The sequence below is a fragment of the Lepus europaeus genome, unplaced genomic scaffold (genome assembly GCF_033115175.1).
Source record: "Lepus europaeus isolate LE1 unplaced genomic scaffold, mLepTim1.pri SCAFFOLD_32, whole genome shotgun sequence".
Lineage (NCBI taxonomy): Eukaryota > Metazoa > Chordata > Mammalia > Lagomorpha > Leporidae > Lepus > Lepus europaeus.
The window spans coordinates 8,589,517-8,604,640 of NW_026909196.1; positions in this window are offsets into that span (position 1 = coordinate 8,589,517).

A 15,124-nucleotide genomic window follows, 5' to 3' on the forward strand; every position below is an offset into this window, starting at 1 on the left:
TACACACCACTTTGTCCGGATATGACCTTAATGAAAGTGAAAAAGTATCCGGATTTGTTTTCGCTAACTCAATCCCAGCTATTAATACAGCCTCAGTGTGTGTGTTTTCTGGATATTATCAACGGACTTTATTGTTTGAATGTTTTTTATCGGGGAACATTTTATTTTGAGCTTGGATACAGTAATTGGTTCCACATGGAGACACCAGCTCTACACATTATTATTTTCTAGGGAGAAAGCTAGAGGAACTGCGGCAAACAAACATGATATTTCTGTTTGTATAGATGACATTTTATGCACTTGACTAACGAAAAGACTGCTTTTCTCCAAAACCAATTTTACTCCGATGTTCTCAGTCCATTGCATACGAATTCCAAACCAGTTTGTCCGGATATGATTGGATGAAACAGAAATATACTGTTGAGTTTTGGCTAACTCAATCCGAAACATTGTGAAAGCCTCTGTGTTTGTGTTTTCTGGATATTATTGATGGACTGTATTGTTCTGAATGTTTTTATCAGGCAACATTTAATTTTGCACCGCAGAAACACTAATTGCACTTGCCTAATGAAAAGACTTTGCTTTTCTCCAAAAACATTTTTACTGTGATTTTATCGGTCCATTGAATACGAATTCCACACCCGTTTGTCCAGGTATGACTGGATGAAACCGGAAATATCCGGTTGTGTTTTAGCTAACTCAATCCCAGATATTGCTGCAGCCTCCGTGTGTGGGTTTTCTGGATAATATCAAAGGACTTTATTGATTTGAATGCTTTATTGGGGTACATTTTATTTTGAGCTTGGATACAGTAATTGGTTCCACATGGAGATACCAGCTCTACACATTTGTATTTTCTAGCAAGTAAGCTAGAGGAACTGCGGCAAACAAACATGTAATTCTGTTTGTATAGATGACATTTTATGCACTTGCCTAATGAAAAGACTTTGCTTTTCTCCAAAACCATTTTTACTGTGATTTTCTCGGTCCATTGCATACGAATTCCACACCACATTGTCCGGTTATGACTGGATGAAAACAGAAATATCCGGTTGTGTTTTGGCTAACTGATCCAAAATATTGTTAAAGCCTCTGGGTTTGTGCACTTGATAATGAAAAGACTTTGCCTTTCTCCAAAACCATTTTTAGTCTGATTTTCTGAGCCCGTTGCATACGAATTCCACACCACTTTGTCCGGATATGATTGGATGAAACCAGGCATATCCGGTTGTGTTGTGGCTAACTCAATCCGAAATATTGTGAAAGCCTCTATGTTTGTGATTACTGGATATTATCGTTGGACTTTATTGTTTTGAATGTTTTTATCAGGGAATATTTAATTGCATACCATTGATACACTAATTGGTTCATCATGGGGACACCAGCTCTACACATTCGTATTTTCTAGCGACAATGATAGAGGAACTGCAGCAAACAAACCTGATATTTCTGTTTGTATAGATGACATTTTATGCACTTGCCTAACGAAAAGACTTTGCTTTTCTCCAAAACCATTTGTACTGTAATTTTCTCGGTCCATTGCATACGAATTCTACACCACTTTGTCTGGATTTGACTGGAAGAAACTGGAAATATCCAGTTTTATTTTGTGTAACTCAATCCCAGATATTGCTACAGCCTCTGTGTTTGTGTTTTCCGGATATTATCAACGGACTTTATTGTTTTGAATGCTTTTTATCAGGGAACATTTAATTTAATTTTATGCTTGGAAACACTATTTGGTTCCACATGGAGACACCAGCTCTACACATTCGTATTTTGTAGGGAGAAAGCTAGAGGATCTGCGGCAAACAAACATGATATTTCTGTTTGTATAGATGACATTTTATGCACTTGCCTAACGAAAAGACTTTGCTTTTCTCCAAAACAATTTGTACTGTGATTTTCTCGGTCCATTGTATGCGAATTCCACACCAGAAATATCCGGTTTGTTTTTTTTTTTTTTTTTTTTTGGCTAACTCAATCCGAAATATTGTGAAAGCCTCTATGTTTACGTTTTCTGGGTATTATCGATGGAGTTTATTGTTTTGATTGTTTTTATCAGGGAACATTTAATTTCTTACCGTTGAAGAAGTAATTGGTTCATCATGGGAACACCAGCTCTACACATTCGTATTTTCCAGGGAGAAAGCTAGAGGAACTGCGGCAAACAAACATGATATTTATGTTTGTATCTATGACATTTCAACTACTTCCATAATGAAAAGACTTTGCTTTTCTCCAAAACCATTTGTACTGTGATTTTCTCGGTCCATTCCATACAAATTCCACACCAGTTTGTTCGGATATGACTGGATTTAACCAGAAATATCGGGTTGTGTTTTGCCTAACAAAATCTGAAATATTCAACAGCCTCTCTGTTTGTGTTTTCCGGATATTATCGATGGACTTTATTGTTTTGAATTTTTTTATCAGGGAACATTGATTTTTCTACCGTAGAAACACTAATTGGTTCATCATGGGGACAGCCGCTCTACACATTTGTATTTTCTAGGGAGAAAGCTAGAGGAACTGCGAGAAACAAACATGATATTTCTGTTTGTATAGATGACATTTTATGCACTTGCCTAACAAAAAGACTTTGCTTTTCTCCAAAACCATTTGTACTGTGATTTTCTCGGTCCATTGCGTATGAATTCCACACCACTTTCCGGATACAACTGGATGAAAGCAGAAATATCCGGTTGTGTTTTGGCTAACTCAATCCTTAATTTTGTGAAAGCCTCTGTGTTTGTGTTTTCTGGATATTATCGATATAGTTTATTTTTTGAATGTTTTTATCATAGAACATTTAATTTTGTACCATAAAAACACTAATTGGTTCATCATGGGGACACCAGCTCTACACATTCGTATTTTCGAGGGAGGAAGCTAGAGGAACTGCGGCAAACAAACATGATATTTCTGTTTGTATCGATGACATTTTATGCACTTGCCCAATGAAAAGACTTTGCTTTTCTCCAAAACCATTTGTACTGTGATTTTCTCGGTCCATTACATACGAATTCCAAACCTGTTTGTCTGGAAATGACTGGAAGAAAACAGAAATATCCGGTTGTTTTTTGGCTAACTCAATCACAGATATTGCTACAGCCTCTGTGTTTGTGTTTTCTGGATATTATCGATGGACTTTATTATTTTGAATGTTTTTATCAGGGAACATTTAATTTTGTACCGCTGAAACACTAATTGGTTCACCATGGGGACACCAGCTCCACACATTCGTATTTTCAGGGTTAAAGCTAGAGGAACTGCGACAAACAAACATGATATTTCTGTTTGTATAGATGACATTTTATGCACTTGCCTAACGAAAAGACTTTGCTTATCTCCAAAACCCTTGTACCGTGATTTTCTTGGTCCATTGCATACGAATTCCACACCACTTTGTCTACATATGAGTGGATGAAACCGGAAATATCCGGTTTTGTATTGGCTAACTCAATCCTAAATATTGCTACAGCCTCTGTGTTTGTGTATTCCTCACATTATCCACGAACTTTATTGTTTTGAATGTTTTTTTTCAGGGAATATTTAATTTTGTGCTTCAAATACATATATGGTTCCACATGGAGACACCAGCTCTGCACATTCGTATTTTCTAGGGAGAAAGCTAGAGGAACATTGACAAACAAACATGATATTTCTGTTTGTATCGATGACAATTTATGCACTTGCATAAAAAAAAGACTTTGCTTTTCTCCAAAACCATTTTTACTGTGATTTTCTCGGTCCATTGCATACGAATTCCACACCAGTTTCTTTGGATATGACTGGATTAAAATAGAAATATCCGGTTGAATTTTTGCTAACTCAATCCTAAATATTGTGTTAGCCTCTGTGTTTGTATTTTCTGGATATTATCGATGGACTTTATTGTTTTGAATGTTTTTTATCAGGGAACATTTAATTTTGTGCTTGGAATCACTGATTGGTTCCTCATGGAGACACCAGCTCTACACATTCGTGTTTTCTTGGGAGAAAGCTAGAGGAACTGCGACAAACAAACATGGTATTTCTGTTTGTATAGATGACATTTTATGCACTTGCCTAATGAAAAGACTTTGCTTTTCTCCAAAACCATTTGTACTGTGATTTTCTCGATCCATTGCATACGAATTCCACACCACTTTGTCCGGATATGACTGGATGAAACCGGGAAGATAGGGTTATGTTTTGGCTAACTCAGTCCGAAATATTGTGAAAGCCTCTGTGTTTGTGTATTCCTGATATTATCCACGGACTTTATTGTTTTTGAATGTTTTTTATCAGGGAAAATTTAATTTTGTGCTTGGAAACACTAATTGGTTCATCATGGGGACACCAGCTCTACACATTTGTATTTTCTAGTTAGAAAGATATAGCAAATGTGGCAAACAAACATGATATTTCTGTTTGTATAGATGACATTTTATGCACTTGCCTAAAGAAAAGACTTTGCTTTTCTCCAAAATTATTTTTACTGTGATTTTCTCGGTCCCCTGCATACAAATTCCACACCAGTTGTCCAGATATGACTGGATGAAACCGGAAATATCTGGTGGTTTTTTGGCTAACTCAATCACAGATATTGCTACAGCCTCTGTGTTTGTGTTTTCCGGATATTATCAACGGACTTTAATGTTTTTTTCAAAGTTTTTTTAATCAGGGAACATTTAATTGAGAGCTAGATGCACTAATTGGTTTCACATGGAGACACCAGCTCTACATATTTGTATTTTCTAGGGAGAAAGCTAGAGGAACTGCAGCAAACATACATGAGATTTCTGTTTCTTTCAATGAAAATTTATGCACTTGCCTAACGAAAAGACTTTGCTTTTCTCCAAAATCATTTGTACTGTGATTTTCTCGGTCCATTGCATACGAATTCCACAGCACTTTGTCCGGATATGACTGGACGAAACTAGAAATATCGGGTTGTTTTTTGACTACCTCAATCCAAAATATTGTGAAAGACTCTGTGTTTGTTTATTCTGGATATTATCCTCGGACTTTATTGTTTTGAATGTTTTTATCAGTAAATATATAATTTTGTACCGTTGAAACACTAATTGGTTCATCATGGGGACACCAGGTCTACACATTCGCATTTCCTAGGGAGAAAGCTAGAGGAAATGCGGCAAACAAACATGATATTTCTGTTTGTATAGATGACATTTTATGCACTTGCCTAAAGAAAAGACTTTGCTTTACTCCAAAACCATTTTTACTGTGATTTTCTCGGTCCCCTGCATACAAATTCCACACCAGTTTGTCCGGATATGACTGGAAGAAAACAGAAATATCCGGTTGTTTTTTGGCTAACTCAATCACAGATATTGCTACAGACTCTGTGTTTGTGTTTTCCGGGTATTATCAACGGACATTATTGTTTTTTTCAAAGTTTTTTATCGGGGAACATTTAATTTAGAGCTAGATACTCTAATTGGTTTCACATGGAGACACCAGCGCTACATATTTTTATTTTCTATGGAGAAAGCTAGAGAAACTGGGGCAAACACACATGATAGTTCTGTTTGTATCTATGACATTTTATGCACATGAGTAACGAAAAGACTTTGCTTTTCTCCAAAACCATTTGTACTGTGATTTTCTCGGTCCATTGCATACGAATTCCACAACACTTTGTCCTGATATGACTGGAAGAAAACAGAAATATCCAGTTGTGTTTTGGCTAACTCAATCCGAAATATTGTGAAAGCCTCTGTGTTTGTGTTTTCTGGATATTATCGATGGACTTTATTGTTTTGAATATTTTCATCAGGAAACATTTAATTTTTTACCGTTGAAACACTAATTCATCATGGTGACACCAGCTCCACACATTCTTATTTTCTAGGGAGAAAGCTGGTGGAAATGCGGCAAACAAACATGATATTTCTGTTTGTATCGATGACATTTTAGGCACTTGCCTAGCGAAAAGACTTGCTTTTATCCAAAACCATTTGTACTGTGATTTTCTAGGTCCATTGCATACGAATTCCACACCAGCTTGTCCGGATATGACTGGAGGAAAACAAATATCCGGTTGTGTTTTGGCTAACTCAATCCGAAATATCGTGAAATCCTCTGTGTTTGTGTTTTCTGGATATTATCGATGGACTTTATTGTTTTGAATATTTTCATCAGGAAACATATAATTTTCTACCATTGAAACACTAGTTGATTCATCATGGGGACACTAGCTCTACACATTCGTATTTTCTAGGGAGAATGCTAGAGGAACTGGGGCAAACAAACATGATATTTCTGTTTGTATAGATTACAATTTATACACTTGCCTAACGAAAAGGCTTTGCTTTTCTCTATATCCATTTTTAAGATGATTTTCTCGGTCCATTGCATACGAATTCCAAACCACTTTGTCCGAATATAACTGGATGAAAACAGAAATACCCGGTTGTGCTTTGGCTAACTCAATAACAGATGTTGCTACAGCCTCTGTGTTTTTGTTTTCTGGAAATTTTCAATGGACTTTATTGTTTTGAACGTTTTTTATCGGGGAGCATTTTATTTTGAGCTTAGATTCACTAATCGGTTCCACATGGAGACAGCAGCTCTACATATTTGTATTTTCTAGGGAGAAAGCTAGAGGAACTGCGGCAAACAAACATGATATTTCTGTTTGTATCGATGACATTTTATGCACTTGCCTAACGAAAAGACTTTGCTTTTCTCCAAAACCATTTGTACTGTGATTTTCTCGGTCCATTGCATACGAATTCCACACCACTTTGTCCGGATATGACTGGATGAAACCAGAAATATCCGGTTGTGTTTTGGCTAACTGAATCCGAAATATTGTGAAAGCCTCCGCTTTTGTGTTTTCTGGATATTATCGATGGACTTTATTGTTTTGAATGTTTTTATCAGAGAACATTTAATTTTGAACCTTAGAAACACTAATTGGTTCATCATGGGGACACCAGCTCTACACATTCGTATTTTCTAGCTTGAATGCTAGAGGAACTGCAGCAAACAAACATGATATTGCTGTTTGTATAGATGATATTTTATGCAATTGCCTAATGGAAAGACTTTGCTTTTTCCATAACCAATTTTAGGATGATTTTCTTGATGCATTGCATACGAATTCCAAACCACTTTGTCCGGACATGACTGGATGAAAACAGAAATATCCGGTTGTGCTTTGGGTAACTCAATTACAGATGTTGCTACAGCCTCTGTGTTTTTGTTTTCTGGAAATTTTCAATGGACTTTATTGTTTTGAACGTTTTTTATCGGGGAACATTTTATTTTGAGCTTAGATTCATTAATTGGTTCAACATAGAGACACCAGCACTACATATTTGTATTTTCTACGGAGAAAGCTAGAGAAACTTGGGTAAACACACATGATATTTCTGTTTGTATCGATGACATTTTATGCACTTGCCTAACGAAAAGACTTTGCTTATCTCCAAAACCATTTGTACTGTGATTTTCTCGGTCCATTGCATACGAATTCCACACCAGTTTACCGGATATGACTGGATGAAACCGGAAATATCCAGTTTTGTATTGGCTAACTCAATCCTAAATATTGCTACAGCCTCTGTGTTTGTGTATTCCTCACATTATCCACGAACTTTATTGTTTTGAATGTTTTTTTCAGGGAATATTTAATTTTGTGCTTCAAATACCTAATTGGTTCCACATGGAGACACCAGCTCTGCACATTCGTATTTTCTTGGGAGAAAGCTAGAGGAACTGCGACAAACAAACATGATATTTCTGTTTGTATAGATGACATTTTATGCACTTCCCTAATGAAAAGACTTTGCTTTTCTCCAAAACCATTTGTACTGTGATTTTCTCGGTCCATTGCATACGAATTCCACACCGCTTTGTCCGGATATGACTGGATGAAACCAGAAATATCCGGTTGTGTTTTGGCTAACTGAATCAGAAATATTGTGAAAGCCTCCGCTTCTGTGTTTTCTGGATATTATCGATGGACTTTATTGTTTTGAATCTTTTTATCAGAGAACATTTAATTTTGAACCTTAGAAACACTAATTGGTTCATCATGGGGACACCAGCTCTACACATTCGTATTTTCTAGCTTGAATGCTAGAGGAACTGCAGCAAACAAACATGATATTGCTGTTTGTATAGATGATATTTTATGCAATTGCCTAACGGAAAGACTTTGCTTTTTCCATAACCAATTTTAGGATGATTTTCTTGATGCATTGCATACAAATTCCAAACCACTTTGTCCGGACATGACTGGATGAAAACAGAAATATCCGGTTGTGCTTTGGATAACTCAATCCGAAATATTGCTACAGCCTCTATGTGTATTGCTGATATTATCCAGGGACTTTATTGTTTTGAATGTTTTTTATCGGAAAACATTTTATTTTGAGCTTGGATACAGTAATTGGTTCCACATGGAGACACCAGCTCTACATATTCATACTTTCTGGGTACAAAGTTAGAGGAACTGCAACAAACAAACATGATATTTCTCTTTGTATAGATGGCATATTATGTACTTGCCTAAAAAAAAGACTTTCCTTTTCTCCAAAACCATTTATACTGTGATTTTCTCAGTGCATTGCATACGAATTACACTGCACTTTGTCCGGATATTACTGGATGAAACCAGAAATATCCGGTGGTGTTTTGGCTAAATTCAATCCGAAATATTGTGAAAGCCTGTGTGTTTGTGTTTTCTGGATATTGCACACGGACTTTATTGTTTTGAATGTTTTTATCAGGGAACATTTAATTTTGTACCATTGAAACACTAATTGGTTCATCAAGGGTACTCCAGCTCTACATATTCGTATTTTCAAGGGAGAATACTATACGAACTGTGGCAACAAACATGATATTTCTGTTTGTATAGATGACATTTTATGCACTTGCCTAACGAAAAGACTGCTTTTCTCCAAAACCATTTTTACTGTGATTTTCCCTGTCCATTGCATACGAATTCCACAGCAGTTCGTCCGGATAAGACTGGATGCAACCAGAAATATCCGGTATTGTTTTGGCTAACTCAATCCCAGAGATTGCTACAGCCTCTGTGTTTGTGTTTTCTGGATATTATCAACGGACTTTATTGTTTTCAATGTTTTTTTTAATCAGGGAACATTTAATTTTGTGCTTGGAATCACTAATTGGTTCCACATGGAGACACCAGCTCTACATGTTCGTATTCTCTTGGGAGAATGCTAGAGGAACTGTGGCAAACAAACATGATATTTCTGTTTGTATCGATGACATTTTATGCACTTGCCTAACGAAAATACTTTGCTTTTCTCCAAAACCATTTTCACTGTGATTTTCTCGGTCCATTGCATACGAATTCCACACCACTTTGTCCGGGTATGACGGGATGAAACCGGAAATATCCGGTTTTGTTTTGGCTAACTCAATCTGAAAAATTGCTATAGACTCTGTGTTTTTTTATTCCTGATATTATCCATGGACTTTATTGTTTTGAATGTTTTTATCAGGGAACATTTCATTGTGTATCGTTGAAACACTAATTGGTTCATCAAGAGAACACCAGCTCTACACATTCGTATTTTCTAGGGAGAAAGCTAGAGGAACTGCGGCAAACAAACATGAAATTTCTGTTTGTATAGATGACATTTTATGCACTTGCCTAAAGAAAAGACTTTGCTTTTCTCCAAAACCATTTGTACTGTGATTTTCTCGGTCCATTGCATACGAATTCCACACCACTTTGTCCGGATATGACTGGATGAAACCAGGAATATAGGGTTATGTTTTGGCTAACTCAATCCTAAATATTGTGAAAGCCTCTGTGTTTGTGTTTTCTGGATACTATGGACGTGCTTTATTGTTTTGAATGCTTTTTATCAGGGAACGTTTAATTTTGTGTTTAAAATCACTGATTGGTTCCTCATGGAGACACCAGCTCTACACATTCGTATTTTCTAGGGAGAAATCTAGAGGAACTGCGACAAACAAACATGATATTTCTGTTTGTATAGATGACATTTTATGCACTTGCCTAACGAAAAGACTTTGCTTTTCTCCAAAACCATTTGTACTGTGATTTTCTTGGTCCATTGCATACGAATTCCACACCACATTGTCCGGTTATGACTGGATGAAACCGGGAATATCGGGTTATGTTTTGGCTAACCGAATGCAAAATATTGTGAAAGCCTCTCTGTTGGTGTTTTCTGGATATTATCGATGGACTTTATTGTTTTGAATGTTTTTTTTCAGGGAACATTTAATTTTGTACCGTAGATACACTAATTGGTTCCACATGGAGACACCAGCTCTACACATTCGAATTTTCTATGGACAATCGTAGAGGAACTGCGGCAAACAAACATGATATTTCTGTTTGTATAGATGACATTTTATGCTCTTGCCTAATGAAAAAACTTTGCTTTTATCCGAAACCATTTGTACTGAGATTTTCTCGGTCCATTGCATATGAATTCCATACCAGTTTCTCCGGATATGACTGGATGAAACCAGAAATATCCGGTTGTGTTTTGGCTAACTCAATCCTAAATATTGCTATAGCCTTTGGTTTTATGTTTCTGGATATTATCCATGGACTTTATCATTTTCAGTGTTTTTATCAGGGATCATTTCATTTTGTACCGTTGAAACACTAATTGCTTCATCATGGGAACACCAGCTCTACAGATTCATATTTTCTAGGGAGAAAGCTAGAGGAACTGCGACAACAAACATGATATTTCTGTTTGTATTGATGACATTTTATGCACTTGCCTAACGAAAAGTCTTTGCATTTCTCTAAAACCATTTTCACTGTGATTTTCTCGGTCCATTGCATACGAATTCCACACCAGTTTTTCTGGGTATGACTGGATGAAACCGGAAATATCCGGTTTTGTTTTGGCTAACTCAATCCCAGAGATTGCTACAGCCTCTGTGTTTGTGTTTTCTGGATATTATCGATGGAGTTTATTGTTTTGAATGTTTTTTATCTGGCAACATATAATTTTGTGCTTGGAAACACTAATTGGTTCCACATGGCGATACCAGCTCTGCACATTCGTATTTCCCAGGGAGAAAGCTAGAGGAACATTGACAAACAAACATGATATTTCTGTTTGTATAGATGACATTTTATGCACTTCCCTAAAGAAATGATTTTTCTTTTCCTGAAAACCTTTTTTATTGTGATTTTCTCGGTCCATTGCATACGAATTCCACACCAGTTTCTTTGGATATGACTGGATGAAAACGGAAATATCCGGTTGAGTTTTGGCTAACTCAATCCCAGATATTGCTACAGCTTCTGTGTTTTTGTTTTCCTGATATAATCCACGACTTTATTGTTTTGAATTTTTTTATCGGGAACATTTAATTTTGTGCTTGGAATCACTAATTCGTTCCACAAGGTGACACCAGCTCTACACAGTTTTGTTTTGGCTAACTCTATCCGAAATATTGTGAAAGCCTCTGTGTTTGTGTTTTCTGGATATTATCGATGGACTTTATTGTTTTGAATGTTTTTTATAAGGGAACATTTAATTTTGTGCTTGGAATCACTGATTGGTTCCTCATGGAGACACCTGCTCTACACAGTTTTGTTTTGGCTAACTCTATCCGAAATATTGTGAAAGCCTCTGTGTTTGTGTTTTCTGGATATTATCGATGGACTTTATTGTTTTGAATGTTTTTTATAAGGGAACATTTAATTTTGTGCTTGGAATCACTGATTGGTTCCTCATGGAGACACCAGCTCTACACATTCGTATTTTCTAGGGAGAAAGCTAGAGGAACTGCGACAAACAAACATGAAATTTCTGTTTGTATAGATGACATTTTATGCACTTGCCTAATGAAAAGACTTTGGTTTTCTCCAAAACCATTTGTACTGTGATTTTCTCGGTCCATTGCATACGAATTCCACACCACTTTGTCCGGATATGACTGGATGAAATCGGGAATATAGGGTTATGTTTTGGCTAACTCAATCCGAAATATTGTGAAAGCCTCTGTGTTTGTGTTTTCTGGATATTATGGACTTTATTGTTTTGAATGTTTTTTATCAGGGAACTTTTAATTTTGTGCTTGGAATCACTGATTGGTTCCTCATGGAGACACCAGCTCTACACATTCGTATTTTCTTGGGAGAAAGCTAGAGGAACTGCGACAAACAAACATGATATTTCTGTTTGTATAGATGACATTTTATGCACTTGCCCAACGAAAAGACTTTGCTTTTCTCCAGAACCTTTTGTACTGTGATTTTCTCGGTCCATTGCATACAAATTAAACATATTTTGTCTGTATATGACTGGATGTAACCGGGAATATCGGGTTATGTTTTGGCTAACTCAATCCTAAATATTGTGAAAGCTATCTTATGAAAGCATTGTTGCAAGCCCAGCTAATTTGCACAGAAGCAGAACAATATGCAGTTAGCTCAAGCAACTCCATCTTAAACCTAACCTGCCTAATTCTTTCATGGCAAACAAACATGATATTTCTGCTTGCATAGATGACATTTTATGCACTTGCCTAATGAAAAGATTTTGCTTTTCTCTAAAACCATTTTTACTTTGATTTTCTCAGTCCATTGCATATGAATTCCACACCTGTTTGTCTGGATATGACTGGATGAACCCGTAAATATCCTGTTTTGTTTTGGCTAACTCAATCCCAGATATTGCTACAGCCTCTGTGCTTGTGTTTTCCGGATATTATCAAAGGACTTAATTGTTCTCAATGTTTTTTATCACTGAACATTGAATTTTGTGCTTGGAAACACTAATTGGTTCCACATGGAGACAAAAGCTCTACACATTCGTATTTTCCAGGGAGAAAGCTAGAGGAACTGTGGCAAAGGAATATGATATTTCTGTTTGTATAGATGACATTTTATCTACTTGCATAATGAAAATACTTTGCTTTTCTCCAAAACCATTAGTACTGTGATTTTCTCGGTCTATTGCACACGAATTACACACCACTTTGTCCAGATATGCCTGGATGAAACCAGAAATATCGGATTGTATTTTGGCTAACTCAATCCCAGTTATTGCTACAGCCTCTGTGTTAGTGTTTTCCTGATATTATCCATGGACTTTATTGTTTTGAATGTTTTTATCAGGGAACATTTAATTTAGAGCTAGATACTCTAATTGGTTTCACATGGAGACACCAGCTCTACACATTTGTATTTTCTAGGGAGAAAGCTAGAGGAACTGCGGCAAACAAACATGATATTTCTGTTTGTATAGATGACATTTTATGCACTTGCATAACGAAAAGACTTTGCTTTTCTCCAAAATCAATTTTACTGTGATTTTCTTGGTCCATTGCATACAAATTCCACACCACTTTGTCCGGATATGACTGGATGAAAACAGAAATATCCGGTTGTGTTTTGGCGAACTCAATTTGAAGTATTGTGAAAGACTCCGTGTTTGTGTTTTCTGGATATTATCGATGGACGTTATTGTTTTGAATGTTTTTATTAGGCAACATTTAATTTTGTATCGTTGAAACACTAATTGGTTCATCACTAGTTGACTCCACATTGTGACACCAGCTCTGCACATTCGTATTTTCTAGGGAGAAAGCTAGAGGAACTGCTGCAAACAAACGTGATATTTCTGTTTATATAGATGACATTTTATGCACTTGCCTAAAGAAAAGACTTTGCTATTCTCCAAAACCATTTTTACTGTGATTTTTCAGTCCATTGCATACGAATTCCACCCCACTTTGTCAGATACTGGAAGAAACCAGAAGTATCCGGTTGTGTTTTTGCTAACTCAATACCAAATATTGTGAAAGCATCTGCTTTTGTGTTTTCTGGATATTATCAACGGACTTTATTGTTTTCAATATTTATTATCAGGGAACATTTGATTTTGTGCTGAGAATAACTAATTGATTCCACATGGAGACACCAGCTGTACATATTTGTATTCTCTAGGGAGCAAGCTAGAGGAATTGTGGCAGACAAACATGATATATCTGTTTGCATAGATGACATTTTATGCACTTGCCTAAGGAAAAGACTTTGCTTTCCTCCAAAACCATTTTTACTGTGATTTTCTCTTTCCATTACATACGAATTCCACACCACTTTGACCGGATATGCCTGGATGAAACCAGAAGTATCCGGATGTGTTTTGGCTAATTCAATCCCAGATATTGCTAGAGCCTCTGTGTTTGTGTTTTCCGGATATTATCAATGGACCTTATTGTTTTCACTTTTTTTATCAGTGAACATTTAATTTTGTGCTGGGAAACACTAACTGGTTCCACATGGAGACACCAGCTCTACACATTTTGATTTTCTAGGGAGAGAGCTATAGGAACTAGAGCAAAGAAACATGATATTTTTCTTACTATAGATGACATTTTATGCACCTGCCTAAAGAAAAGACTTTGCTTTTTTCCAAAACCATTTTTACTGTGATTTTCTCTGTCCATTGCATACGAATACCACAACAATTTGTACGGATATGACTCTATGTAACCAGTAATATCCGGTTGTGTTTTGGCTAACTCAATCCCAGATATTGCTAGAGCCTCTGTGTATGTGTTTTCCGGATATTATCAATTGACTTTATTGTGTTGAATGTTTTTTATCAGGAAACATTTAATTTTGTGCTAGGAAACAATAGTTGGTTCCACTTGGAGAAACCAGCTCTAAACATTAGTATATTTTAGGGAGAAATGTAGAGGAACCGCGGCAAACAAACATGATATTTCTGTTTGTATAGATGAACTTTTAAGCATTTCCCTAAGAGAAAAACTTGCTTTACTGCAAAACCAATTTTACTGTGATTTTCTCGGTCCATTGCATACGAATTCCACACCACTTTGTCCAGATATGACTGGATGAAACCAGAAATATCTACTTGTGTTTTGGCTAATTCAATCCCAGATATTGCTACCACATCTGTGTTTGTTTCTTCTGGATAGTATTAACGGGCTTTATTGTTTTGAATGTTTTTTATCAGGGAACATTTAATTTTGTGCTGGGAAACACTAATTGGTTCCACATGTAGACACCAGCTCTACACATTCGTATTTTCTAGGGAGAAAGCTAGAGGAACTGCGACAAACAAACATGAAATTTCTGTTTGTATAGATGACATTTGAAGCA